This window comes from Hydra vulgaris, chromosome 03 (assembly GCF_038396675.1).
Source record: "Hydra vulgaris chromosome 03, alternate assembly HydraT2T_AEP".
In the NCBI taxonomy this organism is placed as follows: Eukaryota; Metazoa; Cnidaria; class Hydrozoa; order Anthoathecata; family Hydridae; genus Hydra; species Hydra vulgaris.
The window spans coordinates 49071921-49084246 of NC_088922.1; the positions used below are offsets into that span (position 1 = coordinate 49071921).

Below are 12326 nucleotides of genomic sequence, written 5' to 3' on the forward strand. Positions count from 1 at the left end.
AAAGCCTAAAATATTGAAATTTAATATATTCTTATCTGTATTGTTTTAAAATATTAACATATATCGTTGATTGAAGAGATTCAAACATTTTTAAACAATAAATCAATAATTTTTATATATTTTAAGTTGAAATCAATAATTATCTGCAATAAATGTTTATTTAAAGGGGCATCCATAAGGTACGTACGCAGTAAAACCACTGATTTAGACCCCCCTCTCCCCCCTTGTACAAACCTTTACGCTTTTAAAGACCCCCTCCTTCCGCGAACGTACGCATTATTTTTTTTCAAAATAAAGCCCTCCAACTTTCAAAACATTAAAAACAAAAAAAACATTTAGTTTATTTGACACTTCTCAGTACTTAATTAAAACTTAAAATGTTACTTAATGTACTTATTTAAATCTTAAAATGTTACAACATATTTTAACATTTTAAGAGAAATGATAAAAACCATTTTGCGTACAGAATTTCAAAGAATTCAAAGAATTCAAAAAAAGTTTTGAATTCTTTGAAATCTTGCCTTATTTTTGCACCTCATCTCGCTATCAATCAAATTACATTGCGAAAAATATAAAGTATTACCTGGAACGATTGCCGCTCGATTTCTTTTTTCTCTCCTCATTATTAGTAAATAACTGGGGTTGATATTTGAGCGGGGCCGGGTTCGATAAAATATAGCCAGGGCCGGAGTCGGGTTTGTGACCGGGGCTGCATAAATATTTATACATTTTAAAGTACATTTTATTTTTCAAAATATATGTTTGATTTTGTATATATATATGCATTTATAAACATCATTATAATCAACTTAATTGTCATCATCATGATCCTCATAATCATCATCATCATCATCATCATCATCATCATCATCATCATCATCATCATCATCATCATCATCATCATCATCATCATCATCATCATCATCATCATCATCATCATCATCATCATCATCATCATCATCATCATCATCATCATCATCATCATCATCATTATCATCATCATCATCATCATCATCATCAGCAGCAGCAGCAGCAGCAGGCTTTAGCCTTCCTCTTTTATACTGTTTCTCTAATCATGGCCAAAGCTCAAACGAGCTATCATCTCTGTTACAATAAACCAAAACTCATTCTTGCAGATACAGTAAAAGGATGCAACTAGTTGCATCCTTTTACTGTATCTGTCCTTATTTGTTAAATACTGTCATAAATATATGCCAGAATTCAATAAATAGTAAATGCAAATATAAAATTATAATATATAAAGAATAAGAAATTTATTTCTAGCCGCGGCTATTAACGTATTTTGTGACTGAAGTCAGAAAAAAAAACACAATACTGATTCGTTACACACGTGAAATTCAATGTTTTTTATGGATAGCCCCTAAGAACAAGAACGCTTTTAAAGCCCTTGCTGTTGACGGTAAAAAAAAAAATAAAAAGCTGGATCAGATCAAATGGTATTAAAATTAATACTTGTAAAAAGTTTTTAGCATCGGGTTGAATTAGTTTTGAGATTCAGAAGCCACAAAATAGAAAAATAAGCAGCATGCATGACTAGACTTTAGATATAAACCTTGTTACGAACATTGATGTCAGTCAATCAGATAATAAATTATTAATTAATACGTATCCTTAAAGTATTCATTTGAAATCTAAATAGTACAAGTGCCAAAAATATTTATTATTTATTATACAAAAATATCATTTCTTGTACAAAAATATCTTCTTTTTTTATTATTATTTATTTATTTTGAATTGCAACTCGAATCAGTTTTTTTATAATCAGTTTATGAATAATCACTAACGTTAGATTTAGTTATTTTAAAAGAATTTAAAGTTTTAGTTTTTATTCATATTCACGGAGCTTCCCAGTGGACACGCTCCGTCCAGGGGACGTCTGTCGAACATCTAGATGTCCGTATGATGTCCCCCGGACGACGCATGCCCACTGGGTTAAGAATAATTTTTACAAATTGGTCTTATTTTTTTTTATTCTCACTAAATATCATAGCTTGTAAAAGTAATTTCTAAACACGTGTAATAAGTTGATTCCAGTGTTTAGTATTGTTATTGGTATAACAATATCAAACACTGGTTTCAGCTGGCTTCTGAGAAAAAGTACTACCATGTCAAACTTTGTCTTGCGTCCTCAAACGACATAATTTGGCATGAAAGTAATAATAAACGAAACGAAAGTAATAATTTGACTCATGAAGTAAACTTCAAACTAAGATATGTTTATATCAAACAAGGACACTTTTTACTTTTGATCACATTCTTAATCGACGATAGAGGAGGGTGTACGCAAGATCTATATTTTTAGGTTCCATTCACTGCATTTTTTTTCAAAGATTTTAAATTTGAAATAAGCATAAACAATTTTGAAGTTTACTTGATGTCTTTCTTTGCTAATTGCTAATCTTTATCATTAAATGTTGTCGCAACCTTTGATTTTTCAAAGTCAATTCCAGAACACTTATTTTTACAGGCATGTAACAACGGGGGGGGGGGGGGAGCAGCAGGGGTATTTGCCCCCCAATAATTTTTCAAATAAATAACTGTGAAAAAATTGATTATAAGGATGAAGAGCTTTCTTTTTTTAGATGTAAATTGATATTGATACCTACTACCCTCAGTATCAATATTATTTTATGGGATAAAAATAAACCTGTTGCATTTTTTACCTTATGAAATCTTTACACATTTTCTTAAATGTGTAAAAATTTCATAAATCAAAGTGGAAGCAGCAGTTGTTTGTATCAATAAAAACGGGCCTACAACATATGTTGACTAGTGAAGTAAGTTTTGGAAAGATTGAATAAAAAGATTTTATATTTTGTTTAAATTATTACTTAAAGTTTTTCTTTGCTTTTTGAAAAGTTTTCCACAGCTTAAGTCCGCCGTCTGACATTTTATATCCAGAAAACTTGCCTTTTATTCTAGGGAATTTGTAAACATTCCATTGGTTAAAGAATACTTTTTTATAAATTTATCATTAAAATTTTTTGTTGAAAGCTTTGTTATATCAACACAGCAAATAATGATGGAATAAAAAAAAAATTTGATCTTGTTAATAGGCGACTAGAAAGATATATATATATGTATATATATGTATATATATATATATATATATATATATATATATATATATATATATATATATATATATATATATATATATATACATATATATATATATATATATATATATATATATATATATATATATATATATATATATATATATATATATATATATATATATATATATATATATATATATATATATATATATATATATATATATATATATATGTGTGTGTGTGTGTGTGGCCATATTTTGTTTAAGTGGAAAAAAAAATATATATGTGTGGCCATATTTTGTTTAAGTGGAAAAAAAAGCGTGAAGTTATAAACGAGTTGACCATAGATATATTTATCAATGCTCAATGTGGCACACACATTGTGGTTCACATAGTTACACCACTTAACGAGATATAAATTTTAATTACGTTTGTGAAAAATTAGATTATCATATTTACCACAATATGTGGTCTACATAATTATGCACCATTATGCGATAATCTTCGAACAAGAAAGGTTTATATGGTCTACATATTGTTATAGTATTGATCATATATATTAAACACATGATCTTGCCGCATTTTTAATTTTAATCAGATTTTAATTATTTTTAAATAAAAATAGAAAACTGTGACATCACAAGAATTCCATGACATCACGCGGTTTACAACGCTGTTAACTTTTAATAGTTTTTTTAGTCTGTTTAAGCGGGTTTTGTAATGAATATTTTTGAATAAGTTTCTAATATTTAATTTAAATGACGGTTGTTGTTTTTTTTCAAGAATACGTAATGGTTTTATCAGAGAGCACTGCGGAAAAGCTTTTAACATGTAAGTTTTAGCCTCCTTGCTTACCAATGACAATTATCTGGCCTTATTTAATTATTACCTTTTCACTTTACAATTTAATACAACTGAATTGGTGAGAATAAAAAACAGTACTAGTCCGTTTTTTTTAATTTGCACTTTTTTCATAACTTCATTTAACTTATGTCGATCTCTCTATGTACTACAAAAATAGTACTAGTCCATCTTTCTTTCATTATTTTTTACTATAAAGTAGATATAAACTAGTCGAAGAACATTACTTAAACATTGATTATTTCGAAATGAAAATATTGGAGTAGTACTGTTCTTCTTTTCACCCATTCAATTCGTTAATAATAATTTTAAACAATTACGAGAATTTAGTTCTAATAGTTGGAAGGGTTTTTTCGAAACCGTCGCGAGCGAAGTCTATCCGATATAACATGTGAAAGTCTATCCGATATAACATGTGAAGTCTATCCGATATAACATATGAAAACATTGAGCATTGAGCAGAGCGCACGTGTAAACGAAGAAAGTTAGAGATATTTTAATATATTTGACTTTTATATTTTTTTGATTATTGTTATGGAGAACGAAAAGGTAATTACTATGGGAATGCTAAGGGAATTAATGTCAATTCAATCTGACACAATTTTAAAGTGCTTTAAAGAAACTTTCAGAAGCTTCCAAGAAAAAATTGATAGCTTAGAAAGAGATGTTGAAGACCTTAAACGTGGCCTAAATTTTAACGGTGATCAACTTGAGACAAAAATAAGCAAAGTTGACAAAAAAATGGACGAAATTAAAACTTCGTTAATCGGAATCAAATCTTTTCAAGGAAAATTAGTCAGCGAATCCACCGAGAATAAAAGGAAAACAGTTGACTTGGAAGATCGAAATCGCCGAAACAATTTGCGAATTGTGGGTGTTGAAGAGAGACCCAATGAGACAAGCGAGGAAGTTTTAAAAAAATTGAAAACGCTTATTAAAGAGGATCTTCAAATAAATGAACCAATAACCATAGAAAGAGCCCATCGGGTTGGAAAATTTGAAAACAAGCCTAGGACAATTATTTGCAAATTATTAAACTGGCAGGAAAAAGAAAACGTTCTGGCTAGAGCAAGAAATCTTAAGGGGAAAAATATTTTTATTAATGAAGACTTTAGTGAAGAAACTATGAGAATCCGCAAAGAATTATTTGCACAAGCAAAAATCCATCGAAGTCAGGGAAAATATGCGAAGGTAGTATACAACCGCCTGATCGTAAGAGAAATGCCGAGTATAAGCAATGCGACGTCAAACAAAGATAGGTGAAAACAAATTTATTTTTATTGTTTTTATTTTTATATTACTTATTGACTTGATTAAAAATTATTAAACGATCTAATAAGAAATGAGTTCAACTAACAAGAATAATATAACAAATAATATTGAAAACTTAGAGTCTCCAGTTTTAAACTTTTTGAGAGCTAACAAAAATGAATATAGTTTTTTGACTGAAATAAATATTAGTTGTCTCGACAACTCATACTATAAACCTGATGAGTTTAATAGAGAAAAAAACGATAAAGATTTTAGTATCCTAAGTATAAACATAAGATCAATGAATAAAAACTTTGAGGCTTTTAAACATTTTTATTACTCTATAAACTATCTTTTTGATGTTATATGTATCTCAGAAACTTGGGAAGATGCAAAAATGCCTTTGTCAGAAAATTCTTTGTACAATTTATCTTCATACAAAATAATAAGTCAACCACGTGTTGGAAGCATGGGAGGCGGCGTTGCAATCTATATTCTTGACAAGTTTGTATTTAAAGCAAAAAAAACTTTTTGTAAAGCAAACAAACATATTGAAACTTTGTGTATTGAAATTCTAAATAAAACTGGTAAGCCTTTTTTAATCTCCTCACTTTATCGACCACCATGCGGTAAGCAAATTAACTTTCAAAATAGCCTTAGAGCAATTATATCGCAAATGAGCATTCAGAATAAGCATATTTTTTTCGCTGGTGATTTAAACTTGGATGCTATGTGTTATGAAAAGTTTTTAAATACAAAAAACTTTTTTAATTTACTACTTGAATTTAACATTATATCTACCATTTTTAAGCCAACGCGTATTACAAAAACTACATCGTCCTCAATTGATAATATTTTAACTAATAATTTTTTAGATACTTATTTCGAATCTGGCATTTTTATTTCAGATTTCTCTGATCATTTTCCTATCTATCACATTGCGCACGGAGTTTCATGTAACGACGGCAATAAAAAAGTATTTGTTACTAAAAGAAATCTTTGTATTAAAAGCCTAGATAAACTTAAAAAGAAGTTGTACGAAGAGCGATGGGAAGATGTCTATTCCTCAGCAGACCCCAATAGCGCGTTCGACAATTTTTTGAATACTTTTCAAAATGTTTATGACAATGTCTGCCCAAAATTAACCACTGAAATAAAAAATAAACAACTTAAAAACCCATGGATGACAAATAATTTGATAAAATCATCAAAAAGAAAACAAAAGCTTTATATAAAATTTCTAAAATCTAAAAAGGAAATTGACGAAAATGCGTACAAATCATATAAAAAGTTTTATCAAAATAACTTAAAACAAGCTAAAATAAAGTACTATTCTAATCAGCTGGATAAAAACAAGTTTGATATCAAGAAAACTTGGTCTATTTTAAATGAAGTAACTGGAAGAGAGAAAAAGAAACTCTCTTGCTTACCAAAACAAGTAATTATTAACAACAAAACTATAACAAGTGAAAAAAATATATGTCAAGAATTTAACAAATATTTTGTTAATGTAGGCGCCTCTCTTGCATCTAATATTGTTCAGTCGACTAAAATGTTTGATGAATACTTGGGAGATAAACCCGCGACTAGCATATCTAATGAAAAAATAAATAAAAACGAGTTTAACAAAGCACTATTTGAACTAAAGCGTAACAAGTCATGTGGATATGACGACATTACTAGTAATGTAGCTATCTATGTTATGGATAGTATAAGTAAACCATTATTTTATTTAATAGCATTTTCATTTGAGAATAGTATATTTCCTGATAAATTAAAATTAGCTAAAATTCACCCAGTTTTTAAAAATGGTGATTGTTCTTCTGTTTCCAATTACCGCCCTATATCACTACTCCCTGTCTTTTCAAAAATATTTGAAAGGGTAATTTTTAATAGAATTTATGATTACTTGACATTAAATACGCTTTTATACAAAAATCAATTTGGATTTCAGAGATACTGCTCTACTGAACACGCTATTATTGAACTTTCTAATAAAATATCTATGTGCTTTGATAAAGGGGAACAAGTACTTGGAGTATTTATCGATCTCTCTAAGGCATTCGATACCGTTGATCACGGAATTTTGCTTTCAAAGTTAAAGCATTACGGCATTAAAGGCCTAACATATAAGTGGGTTAAAAGTTATCTTTTTAATAGAAAACAGTTTGTTGTCCTGGAGGAGTCAGGAGCTCTTGATATTGATTGCGGTGTCCCACAGGGATCGATCTTGGGACCTTTATTATTTTTAATATATGTTAATGATATGAATAAAGCTTCTCATAAAATATCGTCAATTATGTATGCAGACGATACAAATTTATTCTACAGCAATTCTGATGTAAAAATATTGTTCGAAACAATGAACGCTGAACTGGAAAGCTTTAACCAATGGTTTATAGCTAATAAGGTATCATTAAATTGTAAAAAAACAAGTTTTACTCTCTTCCATAAAATAAGACAATCAACTAATCTTCCGTTAAAGTTGCCAAAACTGTCAATTAATAAAAATGAAATAAATCGAGTAAATTATACAAGGTTTTTGGGAGTAATATTTGATGAGAACCTATCATGGAAAAAACATATTAGTCTTATTGAAGCAAAAATATCTTCTGCTATAAGTGTATTATATAAATCTAGGGCCTTTTTTGATTATAAATCACGCAAAATGCTTTACTTCAGTCTTGTTCATTGTCATCTCTCTTACGCTAATATTGTTTGGGCTAACACACACAAAACTAAATTAATAAGATTACAGAGGCTACAAAACCACGCATGTAAAGCGGTTAACTATTTAAAAAGATTAGAAAACCCTTCCCCTGTAATGAAATACATGAATGTGTTAAATATATCAAAACTTAATTCGCTTCAAATATTAATATTTATGTATAAATATAAGAATAACTTGCTGCCAAAAGTATTTTCTGATATTTTTACATTGGCGTTTTCACAAAAATACAATCTACGATCAAATAGCAACCATAACTATCAATTGAGCAGAGTAAAATCGCAAGTGTCAAAATTCTCAATTATTAACCAAGGTCCGTCATTATGGAATCAGTTAAAAAATAACAATATAAAAGATTTGAAAAGCACTTCCTCTTTTAAACGACAAATGAAATTGCATCTCCTTAACTTCTGATATTTATGCGTGTATGTTTATATATGTGTGTGTAAGTATGTTTGCATATGTGTTTGTGTATGTGTATGTGTATATATGAGGATGTATATATGAGTTTTTATTCTTCACCTAGTATTTTTCAGAAAAAATATTTTACTGTAAATTTACTAAAGTCATGTGGGCTTTTAAATGTTATTAAATGTTATTGTAAATTATGTTATTGAGTTTTATTCTTCACGTAGTATTTTTCAGAAAAAATGTTTTATTGTAAATTTACTAAAGCCATGTGGGCTTTAAATGTTATTGTAAAGGGGCTCTATGAAAAGATTGTGGTGACACCAGTCATCCGTATCTTCTTTGAGCTCCTGTCTGTCTTATATATATTCTTTGTGTAACGTAAAAGTTTCATTGTAATTTTATTATTTTATTTTATATAAACAGCAAAAATAAAAAAAAATAAAAAAAAAAAAAAAAAAAAAACATGTGACTTGATATAACATTTTATATCAAGTCACATTTCTCCAACTTTTCTAGCCCAATGATTATTTGATTTGTAATGCAAATTTTATTTGCATTACAAATAAAATAATCATCGTTTTTTTTTTTTACATAAATTATATAAGGTGTAAAACTTAATTACTTAAGTTTTTTAAATGAGTAACTGTTACTTGAAAAAGTAATTTACTTTTACAAGTAAAAGTTATTTGCACTTTTACTTTTACTTGTAAAAGTAAATTACTTTTAATGGTAAGTCGTGTAAAGTAAATTACTTTGAAATGTGATTTTGGTTATAATTATGTAAAAAATTTACACCGAAATGTAATTTACTTTTTAAATGTAAAAAAAGTTATTTATAAATTAAACTTACGTAAATATAATATTTAAAAACTTACTTTACAAAGTAAAATAAAACTATATCATAACAACAAATTACTTTTACGTGCAAAAGTAACTAATTAGCAATAAAAATTTACATAAAGTAATTTGAAAAAAATTGTTATTTATTTTTACAAATAAAAGTAAACTTTTTCTTTGAAGTTTTATACTTTACTTTGTAAATAAGTAAAATGTAAGTTATATTATTTACTTTTTCAAAGAACAATCATTTCATATTGATTTAACATAAATTTTGAAATAGGTAGCGAATTCAAATCCATTGCCTGTTTGAGGCACTTCTGGGTAATACTTCAAGTAATTTTCTGATGTATGTGGGCAATGTTTGTGGTGGGGCATCGGGAAAGGATTTTTTTTCACGTATACCATAAAGGGTAGTTCTATTATAATAAGGGGCAAATATAGTCAACATTCGGGTACACCAGTAGTGTAGAGACGGCCTTCCTGCCGCATGAATGCTAATATGGGCTGCTAAATAATCATTGATTTTTTATTTCTTTTTTTTTGTTGAGCAGAATTAGGTTAATGACCGTAATGAAACTTTCGCAGAAAGAGAGGGGGAGGGGGAGAGAGAAAAGGGCATAATTTCTAAGCTATGGGTAATTCATGCATGTGTAAACCATTACGAGGTCACTGTTCCTTTAAGCACGCTTTTTCTCCTATTTTTTTCTTTGTATTTTCTTTTTCAATCAAGTATTTTGTTATGGTTATATGACGCAATATAACATTTTTGGTATCCGCAAGGACATCCTCTGCTAAAACAGTTTTCAAAAAGTTATAAGCCATTTAAACTATCTGATATGATTTATATGATTAAAGGAGTGTTTATCAGACAAAATCTTTTGTTTCGTTTTATCATATTTAATCTATTTGAAAAAACATGGTAAAGAAAGCTGTTCAGTTTTCTATTATAGGCACCCTAATAACCTCCTTTTTGTTGCGTTGGTGTCCAACACGCACAAGGATGATTAGAAAAATAAAATCTTATTCGATTAAAATAGTGCTTTAGAATAAACGTGTATTTTTTTTTCAAACGTTCTAGACTACCTTCCAGACTAGCTAGAGCTCTGAAACTTCCAGCATTTGAGTAAATTTAATAAAGTACATCTTAAAAATGTTTTCAGAGCCAACTAGAGAATTCCACTTTTTTGAATCTCTTTTTTTTTTTTTGATTTTACTTGATCTTTCAGACTTTACTTTGATTTTACTTTATCTTGACAGCATTTGAGTAGTCCCGATGAACATGCGTGTTAAACTTGTTTCCTGGGCAAGGGGGGTCGTACCCTTCTTTTTTTTCTCTAATATTTTGTTTTTCTTTAAAGTTGTTGTTTTAACTTTTTAGAAAGAAAGAATTTTTGCAAAAAAGTTTTGAAAAGGCATTTTTTTTGATTTATTTGTTTTAGTATTGATTTTTTTGTCAAGAGGAAATGGGTTAGTGGCCCTGACAAAAATTTACAGTAAAGGAGCCGGGCATATTTGTAGCGATGCTGCTGCTTTTCGCTTCTCTTATTCAGCGTGGTTATTGTGAGGGCCTTCTCGAAGAGGTCTCTCATTTAGGAGGGAAGGGGGATGGGAATTTGACATTTGCCATCTATGCTTCAAAACTTGCCAACTGAAATGCTAAATGTGCTAACTCAAATCCATATAAAACAGCTGGGGGGGATACCCCCTTCACCCCGTTCGGGACGGCTCTGGTCGTAACAACCACTCTCACAGAAACGAAATATTAATTTTTTTTTTAATTTTTTTATTAATAACTATTCATAAAACTGTTGTCTGGAATAAACTAATTTCAATTAGTCTATTCCAGACAAGAATTATTCCTTTATTATTCTATTATCTAACAATTATTTTAGTATTTTAAAGAAATAACTTTCATTTTGGTTTTTCATTTAGATTGGTTTTTAACACGCTGAATAAAAGAAGCCAAAATACAAAACGTAAAATAAAATTGCAAAATACGGAGCCATTTCCAAAGCAAGAACAATAAACTAGATAGTCTTTTAAAAAAACTTTTAAATAACTGATGTAAATAACATCGAGATTAATTAAAAACTTTTAAATAACTGATGTAAATAACATCAAGATTAATTAAAAACTTTCAAATAACTGATTTTAGGTAACATCAGGATTAATTTAAAAAAAAAAAAAGTTAAAAAAGTAAAAGTAATTAACTTAAAAAAATGTATAACTTTTCATAACCACAACAACCGCTTATTTTAATTTATTTAATATAGCGAATTTAGAAGGATGGTTCAAAAAAGCACACTTTCAAATTTAAAATTATATGATCGATTATGAAGAAAAGTGTCTTGATGTTATTTTATCATACAGATGAAATAACATCAAGTTCTTTTTATTTCAGTAAATTTTATTACTTTTTTTACTTTGAATTTTCAAAGTAAAAAAGTTAACAAAAGCGCAAATCACAGTATTTAAACAACCAGATTCCAATCATGTATTTAAAATCAGGCCCGTAGCAAGCTTTTTGTTTTTGTTTTAGAATTTAACTTTATGTAACGACATGGAGCAAACTCCAAACATTTATATATTCATGTTTATATAAAGCTTTTTAAAAGTATTGCAATAATCGGAGTCTGTTAACAATAAACCCCTAAAATGCTAACTTCCCATTTCATCGCTATTTTCATCGCTCTCGCACTAATAGCATTTCATGCCATTAGTGTGAGAGCGATGAGTTTACAACATTTATAAATAGGTACATTTTTTTAACATTTTAAACTAAATTTAAGTTCATTAACAATTATCTAAAGTCATGCAATAATCTCTTAGTGTTCAAAAACTATGACCATATAAATTTTGAGCAACCTCCCCAATCATCTAGGGGATTTAAAATATTATCTTAAATTAAGTTATAGGTTCGTCTGACAATCAAATTCTGTTCCTCATTTAAAAGTTCCGAGAGAAAGTTAATTTAACTCCTATTTCGTTAATAAGTAATCAAATGACGCGGAATTAAAACTTGTTGAAGAGTAACGAAGAAAATTAAGTTTTTATAAGTGACTTTAGTCTACAAGATCATTTGTATTTTTCAAACAATATTACAACATTGTTCAAATTATTCTTATTTTTATTATTATTAATTTGATAATTAT

The 12326-nt window shown here is 28.4% G+C and overlaps 1 long non-coding RNA gene across 1 annotated transcript; it reads left to right on the forward strand.

Moving 5' to 3' along the window:
- Positions 1–3790: 3790 nt before the first annotated feature.
- Positions 3791–11333, forward strand: LOC136077762 (uncharacterized). Its single transcript, XR_010637258.1, has 2 exons — positions 3791–3914; positions 11107–11333. It is a non-coding gene; the product is annotated as an uncharacterized LOC136077762 (long non-coding RNA).
- Positions 11334–12326: the final 993 nt, after the last annotated feature.